Genomic DNA, 17,548 nt, shown 5'->3' with positions numbered 1-17,548 from the left:
GGATACATGATTGCGGATTGCGGATGTCGCAGATAAAGCTAGACCAAGAGAAATCTGCAACGATTTTGATTTTGATAGCAACACGCAGTGCAAGTGTTATTTATACGTCAAACCTGCAATGTGTATCAAAATCGTTGCAGACTTATCTTGGTTCAACTCTATCAATAGTCTATTTTTTATTATATATTTAAACAAAATCTTTTCTTCGAATTTTTTAGACAATAGGCTCTATATTTTGGTATTAATTTGAGTCATAATTTATTACACAATAAAACACATAAGTATGTAGATAGCAGTTGGTACACATTACACGTGCACACTTGCACAGTTTTCTTAGATTTTTTTTTTTTTTTTTTTTTTTTTTTTATTTATCCAAAACAATCTTAAAATACTATGTACAAATATTGGAAACAGCGAACGAAAACCGCGTACGGTTTATCTGCCGCCATTGTCGCTCGTTTACATTCCGGTTAGGTATCTATCTAAAATCTAAATTTAATATTAAGGAAATACTGGTAAGTTAAGCAATCAGCATTTACGAGTAGTTTGCCCGAGATGTTGATAAACAACTCGGGCGCGCACCTGTACTTGATAACAACATGTTTTTTAAAATTATTTTAGTCTTATGTGTGTTATTAAGTATATTTTGGTTAACATCATTAGGCCATGAATTTAGAGTATCGGGTAACAGAAATTGCCAGGTTCTTTTCCCATAGGTATTCTTGTAAGGCGGTAATACATACTTTGGTATATTGATATTTCTTAATTTTTGTGACCTAGATCTATTTTTAAGGTTAGGTAAGTTAGCGATTTCATCACATACTAGCATCATTTTAAACTTATCATAGACATTAATTATTTTACAGTACTCAAATAGCTTCGATTCGTTCGATCGCAAAGCATATGGGATATCTTTTTCTGAAGTTCAAAAGATATTGAAAAGTTGGCAGTGGTTTAACGTTTCGATAAATTCTTAAAGAAATAAACATATCCAGGTTAAAATTGTATCATCTCTAAATTAGAGCCACCGTTTAGGTTACTAGGATGCCTACTTAAGGATAGATTCTATCTGTAATATGTATATCAAGACACAAGCTATAAAATTTAATATCGCTACACACATACCTAATTACATATATGGAAACGTATAGGTTAGATAAGAGATTAGAGATTACAAATGTTTCTATACTTGTTTTGTATGGATTCCACATACACAAGACTTGTAGTGCCATACCTAAAAGGAGACAGTTGTTAGGATAGAGAGTCATCTATTCACACATTAACATATTATGCAGTCTAAAACGGAAGTGTTTCGCCATCGCCAAGATAGTTGGGCTTGATGCAATTTGCATACGTCGCGACTGATTGACGACACAAGGTTTCTCGGATGCACGGAGCAGGTTGACGGTTTCCGTCACTCGACATTCTTGGACTGACAAGGATATTCTTCGGTAATGAGTATGAAAAAGTCCACTTGTATATATCGAATAGAAAGAAAGCAGCGTACGATCAGCCATTTTGAAAAAGAAAAATCTTTACTAGAGACTCTTGGAGTAGGACTTTGTTTGTTGTTTTCTGTGTAAATCTTAGTATAGTATGAATTTTCACAAATGACTTTTATACCTCACACCCTAATGTTAAACAAAAGCATTTGTTTATTTTGTTCAGCGGTTACCAATGCTACCGCTACTGACTGAACGGGAACAAACTCGTTTAAATATAAATTTTACCGTCCTATTTATATGGTTCAAATTTATGTGGCAGCTCTAACACACAGGCAACCGATCGTCCTTCATTACCCAAACTCGTTATCTCAGAATGTGCTGTTACATTTTGAACCTTAATACTATCACGATAGTTGCATTTTAACGACATGGTTGCTCTCCATAAAAGAAACAAAGGCTTTAGGCCTATTATGGTTTGAGGCCTAAAAACCATTTGAAAAAATTCATACTATATCAGAATGAGGAATACTAACCCAAGAATGTATATTCAGTGTATTAGCGTGTCACTTTTATGATTTATGAATGATGGAATCTCCTCATCTCATCATGGTAGTTCACTTTAGTTTTATTTTGCGTTAGAACAAGGACGAAGACCTAACCAATGTACGTTTACTAAGGACCTTGCTCTTATAAGAGTGATGACTAAGATAAGAGTAAGATGTTTTTTACAATCAGTTACACAAGCCCACTTTAGGCTGTAAATATTGTATTGTAAGACACCTGAGTCAGCTTGTAAATCACAGCCCAGTTGGCACGGCCACTACGGGCAGGTGGATCAAAATAGACGATCGTCACTTCCGAACGAGCACGGTACCACCATAGGACACCGTTCTGTAGGCCGAGCACATGATTGACGCGACAGTATCTCGCCGCGAGTTAGACAACCCGTCTTTTATTCTGTATGAATTAAAGGTGGACGGGTAGTCTAATATGTCGCGGCGAGATACTCTCGCGGCAATCATGTGCTAGCCCGGCTGTTATATAAAACGTTACAAATGTTCACATTTTACATGTTTACCTACTTGTTCACATGTGAGCTCTCCTTAAAACTATTTTGCCAACAGACGATAAATTGATACCTTGAGACGAAACATGTTTGTTATTATGCGACGGTGGAGTAAATTATCTTCATAGACTATTTTTGCATACTTGTGTAGTATTTATTACTAGTGATAAACAGAAAGAATTTTGCTTATCGTAATCGATGTACCTATGTAAATATTAAGTAGTAATAATACCAGTCAATAGGTACGTAAGTACGAATTTATTAAGTTAGTGATATCTGCCTCAGCCAAGGTTTTCATGATTTCGATTGTGTCAAAATGTAAAAAAATAAAACCGGTTCAAGTGCGAGTCGGACTCGCCCACCGAGGGTTCCGTACTTTTTAGTATTTGTTGTTATAGCGGCAACAGAAATACATCATCTGTGAAAATTTCAACTGTCTAGCTATCACGGTTCATGAGATACAGCCTGGTGACAGACAGACGGACAGCGGAGTCTTAGTAATAGTGTCCCGTTTTACCCTTTGGGTACGGAACCCAAAAATACTAGTCGCTAATTTACCCATCCCAGCATCTCCACCACCACCGAACTGTAGTCTATAGAATATATATATATTACAAATATATATTCTGTAGTCTATAGAATATATATTACAAATATATATTAAAAATTCTTTGTTTGTTATTAGATCATATGCTTAAAAGCACCTTGTTTTCAATATAGCGATGACTAGATTAAACAGAAGTCAATCCACCATTTGGCATTGAGTCTCATACGCGCCTTCGGAGACAGTCAACAAATGACACATCTGTATTCCTAGTACAGCTGTTATACTATTAAAGACATTCAATGTATGAATTGACCTTAACCGGTTTATTCGATAGCCTGTTTTAGCGTTTCTAAGAATCGTGCTTGGAACCCTGAATAATTTTAAAGTTAAACGGGAAACTGTCGCGTGTAAATAGTTATTTTCAACACACCAACTGGTAAAGGCCCTCTTGATTGTTCAAAAACTAATGAAAAGTTGCATTTTATCCACACGTGGGGCAAGGTAATCAGATGCAAATTTTGAGTTGTTTCTTTATGTTAGCTGGTAGAATTTACTTTTAAATAATGATTTTAAATGTTTTTTTTTATTACGTTAATTTGGATTTGATTCGATTAAATTTTTTGGTATTTCATAGTTAGTATTTTCCTGGTGTGGTAAAAATTTTTTGTTTCACTCGGAGGCAAAGTTTGTTTTTTAACCCTCGTGCCTTGAATTGAAACCCTCGCAACGCTTAAGATTCCACTTCTCGATTCGAATCACTCGCTAAGTCGCTACGCTCGTGGTTCAATTTTGGAGTCTTTCGCTTGCTCGGGTATCAATATTAGCACGAGCGGTTAAACAACAACAACAATCAAGGGGGCAAAGTTGTTGTTTAAACCCCTCGTTCAAATATTGAAATCCGAGCAAGCGAAACATTCCAAAATTCACCCCCACCCTCCGGTACTTTTTGTATCTTGTTTAATACACCATTCCCTACAACTATGTCATTTGCTTATACACGAATTATTTCCCTTGTATTTCCTTCGTTTGGTGGTCTATCAATTCTATCGGTCAACAAGAGAAAACAACTCGAAATTTTTCATCAGATTACTTTGCCACACATGTGGATAAAATACACTTTCTTATCAGTTTTTGAAGTACCAAGAAAGCCTTTACGAGCTAGTGTGGTGAAAAAATATGACCCTGACTGCTTTTGTCACCTCTATTAGTTTAGTGCCCATCCCATTATTGAGGCAGGGTTAGGCAATTTTTTTTTTGAAAATTGAGAAAGGTAACTGACGAAAATAAAGCAAGGGAGATGATCAAGATTCGTATTGTACCTGCTCATTGATTTTAAAAATGCCGTGGACTAACAAGGCAAAAATTTTATCTGCCCACGCAATTACCCCGAAGAAAAGGTCAACTTCAGGGGTCAATTTGAATCGTAGGCTCGAGTTTGTAGTACAGGCACGTCAGTTTTGATTTAACAACAGCAGAAACAAGGAAGATAAGAGGAAAATCGTTTTTGGCAAATCTTTACGAGCTCGCGCGGAATACAAACATGCTAAAAGCATTAGCGTTCATTGGTTACTCAGCACAGAAATATTTTTAACACAAAGAGGATAATGCAAGGGCATATATTCTGAGTTTTTTTTTTTTCAATTTATTTAGGTAAACAAACAATCACTACAAGGGAAACTTAAATATAGTAGTTTTAACACTATTTACAGTATGTGTGACCAACACCGTTAATAAATACAAAAATTTTGATTATTCGGAGCTTATATACAACTGGAGCTTAAGGCTCCGGGAGACATTGATAAATAGTATTTTATACAATCGTGATATAATAGAGAGCTTTTCAGTCGAGTACCGTGTTTAAGCAACGAAGCTTGCTGAGTTGCTTAAGTTAAGGTACGAGATTGAAAAGCTTGATTATATCACAATGATTGTATACAATACTTTTTCTACGAGACAAAAAAATAAAACTTTCAACTAGTAGAATCATATAGGTAATAAACAAACCAAAAGTATACAGCTATACGCGAGCTGCCGCAGCCCGCGATACCTTCATACTCGTACGCGCCCCGGCCGCCGGGCCCGGCGCCCCCGGCGGGTTGGTCAACGACACCTCCTCGTAACTCATGAGGCCCTGGTACCTGCTCCTTGCTAAATTCAATTTTAAGACAGTTTTTTTCTCGATTTTGGCCACCGTAGCCTATGGAGACTAACAAGCAACGCTAAGCGGTTTTCGTAGGGTATGAATGTTGCTATATGAAGGGTGTCACATGCGCGTTTCTGACTTATGAAGCAATTGTTTCTACTCCAACATAAAATAAAATGTTTTTGTTGGCCAACCAATCACAAAGCAGAAGCGACGCAGCGTGTTTAAGTAGGCTAATTTGCATTGAATCGAGTCTCCTTAAACAAGAAATATTTTATCGAAATGTATGAAGTTCTATTTTCAAAATTTTTATACTTGACTAAACCGTATCGATAAAATTCTTATGCTTGAGTCGGAAGTGCCATAGACTATCCAACGTTGAAAAGAGTAAAGTTGTAGTGTTGCATATGAAGTTGTAATACACAGATTATACTCAACGAGTAGAAAAAAAATATATAAGTATTATTAATACATTATAAATTCATGAAGAAGATAAGAAAAAAAAATCCTTAACGCTAACCAGTTAACAGTGAAGTGCATGCAGTATTACGTTATATAAAAAAATAGGTACTAACACTAACTTACGTTTTATATATGCACCTAGATATTACATTTAGTTACTATCTGTAAGTACATCTATTACAATTTATTCATGGTTGTACTATAAAAAACGTCATACGTAGTATCATAGAGTAACTTATACTAGAGCAGTACTGTCATAGTAAATTTTGTAACCCCAGTAAATTCACTGCCATTTGTCGACACACTTTAAAACTAAAAATGAAGATTTATAAAAATACTATAAAATGTATTTAAATATGGATAAATGATTTTTTATATTTGCATTAATAATTTTTATGATTTTGACCCATGTTCTTTCACTGATATGCGTTAAAATTGTTAAATAACAAACGAAACCGTCAACGCCATCTATACGACTGTAGGCCAAAACTAGTAGCGCCCTCTGAACGAGAATAAAATTTTCTTGATTTTCGAGGCACGTTTTTTCCTTAGACTGTATCCATCTATTACGGAGTTATATCTATCTTTGGTAGTATGATTGACACAACATAACATTATGTACAAGCAGTAGGTAGTAATTACTTAAATGCTATTCAAATGTTGCATCATAAAGATCGGTCTGGTCTAGTGGGTAGTGACTCTGCCTGTGAAGCCAATGGTCCTGGGTTCGAATCCCGGTAAGGGCATTTATTTGTGTGATGAGCACAGATATTTGCTCCTGAGTCATGGGTGTTTTCTATGTATTTAAGTATTTATATATTATATATATCGTTGTCTGAGTACCCATAACACAAGCTTCCTTGGGCTTACCGTGGGACTTAGTCAATCTGTGTAAGAATGTCCTATAATATTTATTTATTTATTTATTTTTTAAGATACATCGTCATAAATTTTTCATGAAAATTGCTACTCACGGACGATATCGGCCTGTCGGTTGTTCGGAACTGTCAAATTTTTGTTCTAACTGAGGCTGATATCGTCCGACGGACTGGTAATGAATGATAAACTTTATTTCAGACACATTAGGTATCCATAAAATTGCTAAATTGGTAATGGGTGGGCCCCTTTAGTAAATTAGTCTTCTCAGGATAAACAAGTGAAACATTAAATAAACTTTTAGAAAATTAAATTCGTGCAGGCCTCATCAAAAACAAGGCCTACAAGAATTGCGAATACCAGCAGAGCCTTGGCCTTTTTAGACCTTTTTAAATGAGAACATTTTCACATGAAGTCAGTACAAGTTACAAGTAATACATACAGTAATTTGGGGACACTTAAGCTTGTTAAAATTAAACGATAACCTTAACAACCTCAACAACCTTGGGAAGATAAGTTTATTTTTGCAGTTATTTCGTACTAAATTCGTCTTATTGCAAATCAAAGACAGACATTTAGGTACTTACAAAAAAGTCTTCACTTAGTGTTTTATAAGGGTATTGAGGGTTTCTATTTGGATAAAACGGAACTTTCAGTTAATACTCGTATGTGCTTAGATAATGACAAGATAGACAGATTGGTTAGTAGGAAATTATGTCAAACGGAGACCATTCATTCCTTAGCAATATTCAGACAATAATTGGGAAAAGCCTCATCCTCGTTAAAATACTTTGAAACATAGGGACATAAGACTACTTGTTAGTGATTAGCCAACGAAAAAAACCTGGATCTAGATTCTTGGCTCCTGTACTACGGCCACACTATGCTCCTCGTGCTGCTGCGATGTTGCCCGCTCCGCCGCTCCGGCCACACACTGCCCTACTCGCGCCAAAAAACCGACAAAATAGGGAGCGGTGGGCATGAAGAAGAGAGGAAGCGGCATCATGACGAGGAGCGCGGCCACACTACGTCTGGCCCCACTCACACTATGTGGCCGGGGTACCTATAACGTACAGGTGCTAAAACGAGGAAGATGTAGATGTCCAAAGACATCCACATTTATCCACAGTTCCGTAGATGTCTCTCTTCTACCTATAATTATATGGTCAATGCTCTTACAAATGAAATCGCTAAAAAGAGAAGTAGGGCATAGACTTCCATATCTATCTATTTATCTATCCAGAGATCTTTAGTACTTAAGACCATAGGGTCATCGCTCTTACTCTCGTGGGTGGGATCAGGCGAACTCTAACCTAGATATGTCATATCGGTGTATTCATAGTGGCGGCGCTCATGGCGAGCCGCCAACTTTAATATTAGCACGTCTGATGCTGATGTCATCGGCCCAACAGAAAACATTGTTTTTGGAATAAGCGGGATTTCGTAAAACTCTGTTTTGCGGTCAGACTTGATCGTGTGCGGTTTGCGACCAGATGGCAATAGGTAGGTATCTTAAAGGGAACATCAGAGGGTACCTTTATGTTCTAAATACCTGAATTGGTCGAGGAAGAAGAGAAGATTTCTTGACAGGTTTTGGGTTTGTCTTCGTACGTTAACCTCGTAAGACCCCGTGTACTTGTACAAGTACAAATTAAATTCAAGTTTTGAACTCATATAGAAATGAAAGTAAGTTCCAAATTGTAAACGCAAAAATTGCCCGTCTTACGAGGAGGTACATCTTTGGGCTGAAGGTCCCAACATTAAGGGGTTAAGTATCTTGAATATCTTGATGGCCAATTGATATTTTGCAATTGGGATTCTATAAAAAACTGTAACCGCTTTACAGGAGGAAAACTGCGGTTTCACAAAAATGCAGACTGCAAAAGATGACTAAATATGATAAATGTTCACATGTGGTCATCGTCTTTTTTCGATGTCTGACTTTTATAAATTGCCAATTGAATATGATTCAAAGAAACAAATTATAATTCTATTGACCATTAACCACAATCTACAAGAGTATAAGGTAAATATAAAAATAACTAAGTTTATTTAATTGAATATTACTACTGTGTCCTATTGGACGCCCCAGGTATCGCTGGTGCCGGATCTGCGCGAACTTCGAGTCACCAATTGGCGAGAGGTCGCACATTAGGATCGAGAAAAGTGGCGCTGTCTTGTGTCGGAGGCCAAGTCTCATTTTGGGTCGCTGAGCCAACGGAGTAAGTAAGTTACTCATCATCATCATCCTGTCCAGGCCGGTTTCGGCCTCGGCGACTGGGCTTTTCTGGTTAGTGAGAGCGACGATCGTGAGCTCTCAGGTGGCTGACGTAGCCTATTTTCGCTATTTTTTTTTTAAGTAAGTTACTACTGTGTGTGTGGATGGGTGAAGAATACTTAACATATTTTCCGGCTATATCAAACATATAATATATATGACAACCTAACTGACCCGTATTTCGATCAGTAAAGGGTTTGGAAACAGGTTTATTCCGTTTATTCATCATGTCAGTAGTGTCAACCCTCGTCTCGTAGAGTATGGTTGTCATATGAAAATATTAAATATCCTGATGGCTAAAGTCACCCTAAATTCCCTAAAACCCCTGACCTTTCCTGGGCGGTAATTTTATCAACAATTTAATGTTACCATTACCACGATTAAGAATAAAAGCGCCCATTAAAACCTTTATTCAAAAATCTTTGTTGCCACTTACCCCTAATTTGCCGCGCCACCAATACCTATGCTGTAGCTACATCAGAACCTCTGCCCAATTCCATACTTTTAGCTTATGATTAGTTGAGTTTTCTAAAAACCGGCCAAGTGCGAGTCGGACTCGCGTACAAATCTGTGAAAATTACAACTGTCTAGCTATCACGGTTCATGAGATACAGCCTGGTGACAGACGGACAGACAGCGGAGTCTTAGTTAGGGTCCCGTTTTTACCCTTTGGGTACGGAAGCCTAAAAAGGCCCTGACACTCACCAAGTCCCGCGCAATCCTGACGAGGGACCAAAAACCCTGACATGTCAAGGGAAATCCTGATGTATGGCAACCCTACAAGTGGGATTTATTAGTCAGTGTTGCAATTTGCAATAAAGATGCTCACATTATCGGGATGACCGCATCTATGACGCATGCGGTTTGAGATATATTCTCAATCATTCGCTCACGAATAGCCGTGAGCCGTAAGGAGCACAAGGACTTTTCGATCCTGGGGTGTTACTTGCCGATTTTGAAATATGTTGAGATAATCTGAGTATAATGAATGGCGTTATTCATAAACGTCAGACCCTTGATAATGTTTGTTTTTATTAAGATTCCGTACCCAAAGGGTAAAAACGGGACCCTACTATTACTGAGACTCCATCACTGTCCGTATTTCTGTTGCCACTATAACAACAAATATTAAAAAAGAATAAAATAAATATTTAAGTGGAGCTCCCATTCTTACCGTTTTTTGCGTAATGGTACGGAACCCTTCGTGCGCGAGTCCGACTGGCACTTGGCCGGTTTTTTTTAAACACAATAACACAAAAGTGTTATTGAGGTTGCCCCATAGTAAAAGTTGTTTATTATGACCTACATATTGACCCCTAAAAGTATAAGTAACATAAATATTCATTCAACAATTGATCTATTCTTCACGCGTTTCACGGGAATGACTGCATCCTGCGCTGACGCATCCCACATCAGTTTCAGTGTTTTCTCAATAATTCGCTCAAACAGCCGTGAGTAAAGAGCACAAGGCCTATCCTGGGATATATGACTCACGTGACGTGACTCATTATTATTCTGAATGAAATTCATCAATTAAACTTAATTCTGTAAAGTCTGACCAGAAATAAATATATGATCACGCGACATATTGCGGAATTTCACTGAAACTAATTTTTTCATACTATACTGAACTGTAGAATGAACAGCGCCCTCTTGACAATGATCATATATTTCTGGTCAGGCTTTCATCATTGGCCACAGCATCTTTACAGATGATAGTTGCAGCGACTAGAGGTATTTGAGGAGATGTCTACAGGCTACATCGACTGCGGTGACTGTAAAGACCAATGGCTGATCGGCATTTCTTGCCGCACCGATCACAGATGTGTCTTGACTCCTGGGGTGGTCCAGGAGCTCAGCGAATTCGTTTCTGGTTAAGGTGATCCAACCAGAGCTCGTCGTGCTTTGCCATGCCTTCCCGCAGGTTACGACGCCACTCGGGTCTCATCTCCGCGCGTTCCTCCCAACGGTTAGTTGGTCAGGCTTTAGGTAATTATTAAAAGGATGGTTATGAAAACAACCCAAATGACTGAAAATTTCCTTAATTAATTGCGATGATGTCGTTGCCGCAATGCTGTCGCGATAGGAACGTTCAATCCGTCACTAATTGACTCCTTTACAGTTCGCAATTCTCAAATTTTCGTGAAATTTAATGAGCAGGTAAATTTTTCAAAATAGTTGACAGTGACATCGCCCCTTTGACCGCCCCCGTCAAAAGCGTTGGTGGCCTAGCGGTAGCCGGTAAGGCGTGCGGTTTCAATCCTGAGATCGCATGTTCGAACCCCGGCTGGTATCGTACCTACGAATGAGTTTCTCGGAACTTTCATACGAAATATGGTTCGATTTTTACCAGTCGGTTTCCGATGAAGAAAAACACCGTGAGGAAACCTGATTAAATGAAAATTCAAAGAAATTCAGCCCAAAGCAGGTGGCACTGTGCACTGTGAGGACTGTTTAGCCCAATCTCTCTCGTGCATGAAAGGACTGTTCCCACCAGTACGTTTCAAAACGTATTATATATAGATATTATTAGATATCTCCAACGATCCTTTAGTTTTATTTTTTAAATGTTTGACAAGTGACAGATAGTATTGCCGCGGTTTTGAAGAATAATGACATTGACATTAGATCACGACTCGGGGAAAAATACTCAAGCGAATGAATAAGATTTGTATTGTTTTAATTATAGAAAACTCAAAAATAAATAAACTATTGTAAAGTATTTTCGGTGTTTTAGTGTGTGTTCTTATAATATAGACTAAGGCGGTTGGGAGATATGCCCGAATATAAAATGTTGTTTTTATTATGTTTAATTATGATATTTATGATGAATTGTTTGTTTTGTTGTGTATGAAATGTTCTTTCCATGTCCTGGCGTTTGGCCTCTGCTGTGAGCCGGACATGTTTATGAAAATAAATAAATAATAATATATAGGTATTGTGTATTGTATAGGCTGTATATTATAGGTACGGTATTGTATATTATAGGTACTTACCTAAGTCAGTAGTAGCAATAGTAGTTCGGTAGTGTCAAACTGAAACCGGTTTTTTTCCGGAAACCGAAGGTTCGGTTTAATTCTCTAGATTCCTGAAACTGAACTTTCGGCCGAAACATATTTTTTACGCCGAAACCTGCTGAATCCGAAACCTCGGTCGGACACTAAGGGAGGACAAAAGGACACTACCAAAAATAAAAACATTTAGGTACAATTTAGTAAGTTTCGGCGCAGGCAAATAGCTTGTTCGGCAGTTTTATGGCTGAAACGAAACATGATTTTTATACCGAAACCTGCCGAAACTGAAACTTCGGTCGGACACTAAAATTCGATTCGATTTAAACAAAAACACATTGTTTTTTTTTTATCGCCATTATGCTATTTATTGTCAAATTAAAGTCTGATTCAAAATTACCTGATAACAACTTTACACTCAACAGAACAAGCCGTTTTAGAAAGTCAACAGAGATCCCATCAACTAAATAAGTTATTTAGTACAATACCGTATCGTGCTTGTCAGCCTCCGGCTAGAAAACTAGTATACCTAGGTATCCCAGCGTCCTAGGCCAGCTAGATCGCGGCAAAGCCTTATTTGAAGATCTAACGGCGACCAAGGCGCCGTACAAGGCTGAAGACATTTTATCCAGAGAAAATCAATTTCCGGTCACATTTTTAAGATTTAAAAATTTTATCGTGTTAGAGCGTAATAAAACGCAAAACAGAGTTAAAAATATATACTCACGTATCGATTATCCTTGAATGGCTTGAATTTAATGGCACAACACTAAAACCCACTTTTTAAAAACTAATCACAGATAAAATATTTTTTATTTTTTTATTTACACAGATAGCACAATTTTTATAATTCGGCGGGTGGAGTAAGCGTTTGAAAACGTTCGCGCGCGGGACGGTTGCGCGCGCACTTGGTCACTGCGCGGGAAAACTGAACTTACTGAACGGAAATGTCGAAGTCGAAGTCGAGATGACGTGATGGAGACGGCGGTCTCTTTCGCTCGACGCTTTCTTGGAAAAGATAGATGTACGAGGGCGGTTTGATAAGTCAGTGACTTTTAGTAAAAAAAAAACTTTTTCACAATTTTTTATTTTATTTCTCTATAATCGTTCAATTCGATGCATTTCGTCCAACGATGTTCCAGCTTTTGTAACCCCTTGAAAAATACTTTGTCAAACCCTGAAAAATATGCTTTAGTTTCAGCTAAAATATGAGTTATGACTTCTTCATTCGATGAAAATCTTTTCCCACCGAGCTATTTCTTCATGTTTGGGATCTTTAGTCATTAGTCTCTTTAATCTATACATATAATAAAGCGGAAGAGGGTCGAAAGTCTGTACATGGAAGATATTAGAAAAAAAGACTCTATACCAAATTTTATCTAAATCGATTCAGCGGTTATTGTATCCCATACGAATTTCCACCTCCCTTTTCACACCCTTAAGGGATGATGTTTGAGATTAAAACTTTCCTATGCTCTTCCCTAGGACTCAAACTATTTCTATACCAAATTTAAACTAAATTGGTTCAGCGGTTTAAGCGTGAAGAGGAATTTAAAAAAAGTATTATTTTTTCATATTTTTTTGTGTTTTCACTCCGGAATGGTGTCATTTTGATATCATAAATGAATTCGGCATACCCGATTTAAACAAAAACGATATCTAACGTAGCCTAGTAGCTTAAATGATATAGTTATCAAGATAAAGTTTTTAACCCCCTTTTCACCACCTTGAGGGATGAATTTTTAAAAACGTTGAAAGTAATTTTCTTGCTTTTTAATATAATACCTTTTTGCAAAAGACAAACTTTCATCCCCTTTTCAACCCTCTGAGGCGTTGAATTTAAAAAAACGTCGAAATTACTTTTTTTGTAATCGTCTATTATACATTTCTAAGCAGTTTCAAAGCATTTGTAATGGATTCAAACTTTCAACCCCCTTTTAACCCCGTTAGGGAACGAATTCTTCACGAATTCTTGATAACGCTAAAATCACTTTTCCTGTATTATAATAATATGCCCATATACAAAGTTTCAAGTAACGCATTCGAAACAAACTTTCAACCTCTTTTTCACCTCCTAGGGGATGAATTTTCAAAAACACTAAAATTAGTTTTCTTGTAATTCGATAATATATATTTTTACGAAGTTTCAAATTGCTAGCTTAAAATAAATCTTGAACCCCATACAAACTTTCATCCCTTTTTTAACCCCCTGAGGGGTAAAATTTCTCAAATTTTTATAGCCTATAACCTGGCTGTGGTTTTTTTCGACAGATTAATAAAGTTTGCATTAAAATCCGTTCAGCCGTTTTCATTTGATGCGCGGTCAAATAAACAGACAAACAGACACAGACAAAAATTCTAAAAACTGTTGGAACATGTTCTGTTATCGACCCTAAGTATCCCCAGCCAATAGTACATAGGGTAGTTTTTATCCAAAAAAAAATAACTTAAAACTGAAAAGGAAGGTGTAATATTGTAGGGGGAATCAATAACCGCCTGAACTGATTTACATGAAATCTACGTATACGTCTTTTGATTTAGTAGTAGTATAGGAACAATCGGGGACATTCGCGGTCAACCACCTTAACGACGGCCAGGTGATAGCATGAAAGTGATGACCAATAGCATGAGACTTAAAAATGTCGATGTTGAAAAAAAAAGGTTACCTCAGGTAAAGTTTATTGCCGTCCATTGTTTTTATGACGGCCGGCAAACTAAGATAAGGAATCCAAAATGCATCCCCATTGGTTATCTTTATGGGGAGGCCAAGCTTAATTAGCCTAAACAACAACTAAAATAAACTGTTCTTACTACCTATTGTTTGTCTCATTACCTTTAAATAACATAATAAGATATAACCTTAAGATGAAAATAGATGATCTTTATTCTTTATAATATAAAGAATAAAGATAACGAATATAATAATTAATATTTAGTATTAAGATAACGAATCGTAAATGCATCGTAATTGGTTATCAGTTATCTCTATGGAAGGCGGAGTTTAGATCGCTCGCGCTCGTAAGGATTGAGGTAAAACTTTTCTGAACTGGTTCACCGCCAATGTCCCCGGTAGTACTGTTTGCTCCTATATATTACAATACTCTTTTCGTCACACTCGCTCAGTAAATGTGGAATTGCACGCAGGCTTAGCGGGAACGGGAACTATAGAAAAAGCGTTTTCCCTAGGGAGTTATGAAGTTTCTAGTATAATTAACAGTTTTTTGACTTTATACTTTGTTTTGGTATCGGAAGTGTGATGAAAAACATTGTAACTCGGGGCGTAATAATGTTGCAAACTCGAGTCTATAAATCGCAAGCCGTTGCGATTTAACTACTCTCGTTTGCAATATTTAACTTACGCCCCATGTTGCACAATGTACTATTGACTGTTTGGCACCCAAGGCACCCTTCTATATGCTTCTATTCAGTTCAGTTCTGGTGCGATGCCCTCATGGAGACCAATGGAGACCTACCTATAAAAAGATTTCTCGTGAATCCTCAAAGAGGGCGCTCTTTTCCGACTGCTTATCAAAATTGCCGTTTGCCCGTTAGCTGACGATCGGACTGCGTAGCGTCGTAGTTCTGTCATTTTGTGTTAGATGGCGCTGTGCACAAGATTAAAAAGAAAATGCATCGGCATTAGTTTTAGTTATTTATTCCTTCATCTTTCAAAATTATTTATTTAACTGCATTCATTAAAAATATTAAAATGTTTATCTATTAAATGCATTATAATGGGTGGTGAGTTTAAAATGGCTTTTAGTAGGTGAAGCTACGTCGGTACTTATTCAACTTTCCAATTGACTTTTCCAATTTAATGAAAAGAATTTCTAAACAATTTCTGAAAGAGATATCAGTAACATTGATATAATGATACTATGTCATACAGACCTATGTCCTATTTTAGCATGGCTGGGCCGGCACCGCCATATATGGCAATGAAATCGTCCGGCCAACCACAAGTTGTTGTTTTGCGCATGTGTGCAGATAAATATGGTCGTATGATGTAACACAGGCTCATCTGTAATTGCTGGACTCAGAAATGTCTCAATAATAAGTAGAATCTTTGTGTTAAAAGCCCCCTTATATCCGAAATAATAAACAATGAGAATAACGAACTTTTTAGTGCCGTCCACAAAGCGTCTCAATATTATCGATATCGATAAAATTTCGTGTCTTATTATTTGATAATATTAAATTTTATCTATAGTTGGTCAAACCAAATTGTCAGTAAATACGAACAAAAAAAACCATACTCATCCTTTTCTTTTGGGTGCTAGACTAGTGTAAGACAAATATAGTATGATTCTCTGTCTATGTTTTAAATGAGACAGGCCTTTGACAAACTATAGCGCATAAATTATAGTTGGTCAAGCAAATCTTGTCAGTAGAAAAATGCGCGAAATTCAAATTTTCCATGGGACAATATTCCTTCGCGCCTTTCTCTACTGACAAGATTTGCTTCACCAATATAATAAACCGCACCGCTCTTGACTCCACAGTTCACATGGCTCTCCACACCGCCAAAGACAGAAGCAGATGGAGAAAGATCGTAAGAGAGAAAGTGATACAAAAGGGAGGTCACGACCCTCAATACTGAGGAATACGACGCAAGGAGGATAATAAAATAATAATTTATTTGCCTAGCACATTTAATTTTAACAAAGGGATAAGATAACAATGCAAATGATCATGAAAATTATGGATAAGTAGTCAATGATGAAACGCCGCTAGCGTCCAAGAACACTAGCGACCATGCTGCAAGGGAGTGATTTATTTATCTTTCCTGACCCTCAAAATTTATATATTTATTTAGCAAAGTTTTAGATAGATGTAGATGTAGTGTAGGGACGCCCGGCCGGAAGCAGGCGGGCTGTCGATCACGTGTCGCGTTCATTCAGCCCTGTTCCCTGAAGTTGGAGCTACAGGTTACTGTCCCGGCGGCATTCCCACACTATTCTCCTTAAATCTTGTTTTCCTGCAGAACAGAAGGACATCTTTAAGTTCGACGTACTTTAGTTCGTTCTCTTTCAGTGTGTCTCTACCGAATGTATTATATCGCGGTGCCGCATACATATACACTCTGCTAGTAAGTGAAAGCTAGTCTCCTCCTTACCACAATGTGGACAGGAGGAGTCTACTAATTTTCATTATCTTAAGGTGTCTGTGTTGAATATATAAGAAGTTTTTTTTCTGTGTCGTTAATCAACAGTTCAGTCAGTTCAAGCTCGCTGAATGTGTGTGGTTCACTCGACCAATTGTCTAGACAATACAATAAGATCTATCTACAAAAAATATATATTTCGCAAGTAGCCAACTAAAAATAAAATATGAATATAACAGTTGCTACTCCGTCAAGTGGACGAAAACTCGAGCTTGGCGGAAACCAGCGCAATGATCTAATTCGGACCAACAAATTTGGTAATTTCTTCGCAAATTTTAGGCTTAACCCAGCCTAATTATTTATTTTATCATTGATGGTAATGGTCAGTGTATACTGTCGAGTAGAATTACAATTACAGCAAATATTGCTGAAATACATATAGGTACTTTTAATGCGTGAAATGCGTCACTCAATATCGATATGAATACATCCCTAAAGTTGAATGAATCACTCACCCACATATTCCCGCAATGGTGAGATAATGCAGGCTTGTCCTTATTGGCCAGTCCGCCCATGCGGCAGCCGTATCGACCAATCACATCACATTTCCGAGCGG

At 37.3% G+C, this 17,548-nt stretch overlaps 1 protein-coding gene across 1 annotated transcript in view; it reads right to left on the bottom strand.

The window, feature by feature from the left end:
* Window positions 1-12,720, bottom strand: part of LOC134751539 (uncharacterized) — a 44,114-nt gene extending 31,394 nt beyond the window's left edge. The window contains exon 1 of the mRNA XM_063686989.1: window positions 12,556-12,720. The gene's annotated coding sequence lies outside the window, so the exon portion shown is untranslated. The remainder of the gene's footprint in view (window positions 1-12,555) is intronic.
* Window positions 12,721-17,548: the final 4,828 nt, after the last annotated feature.

The sequence above is a fragment of the Cydia strobilella genome, chromosome 22 (genome assembly GCF_947568885.1).
Source record: "Cydia strobilella chromosome 22, ilCydStro3.1, whole genome shotgun sequence".
Classification (NCBI taxonomy): Eukaryota; Metazoa; Arthropoda; class Insecta; order Lepidoptera; family Tortricidae; genus Cydia; species Cydia strobilella.
This window is presented reverse-complemented; position numbering and strand designations above follow the sequence as displayed.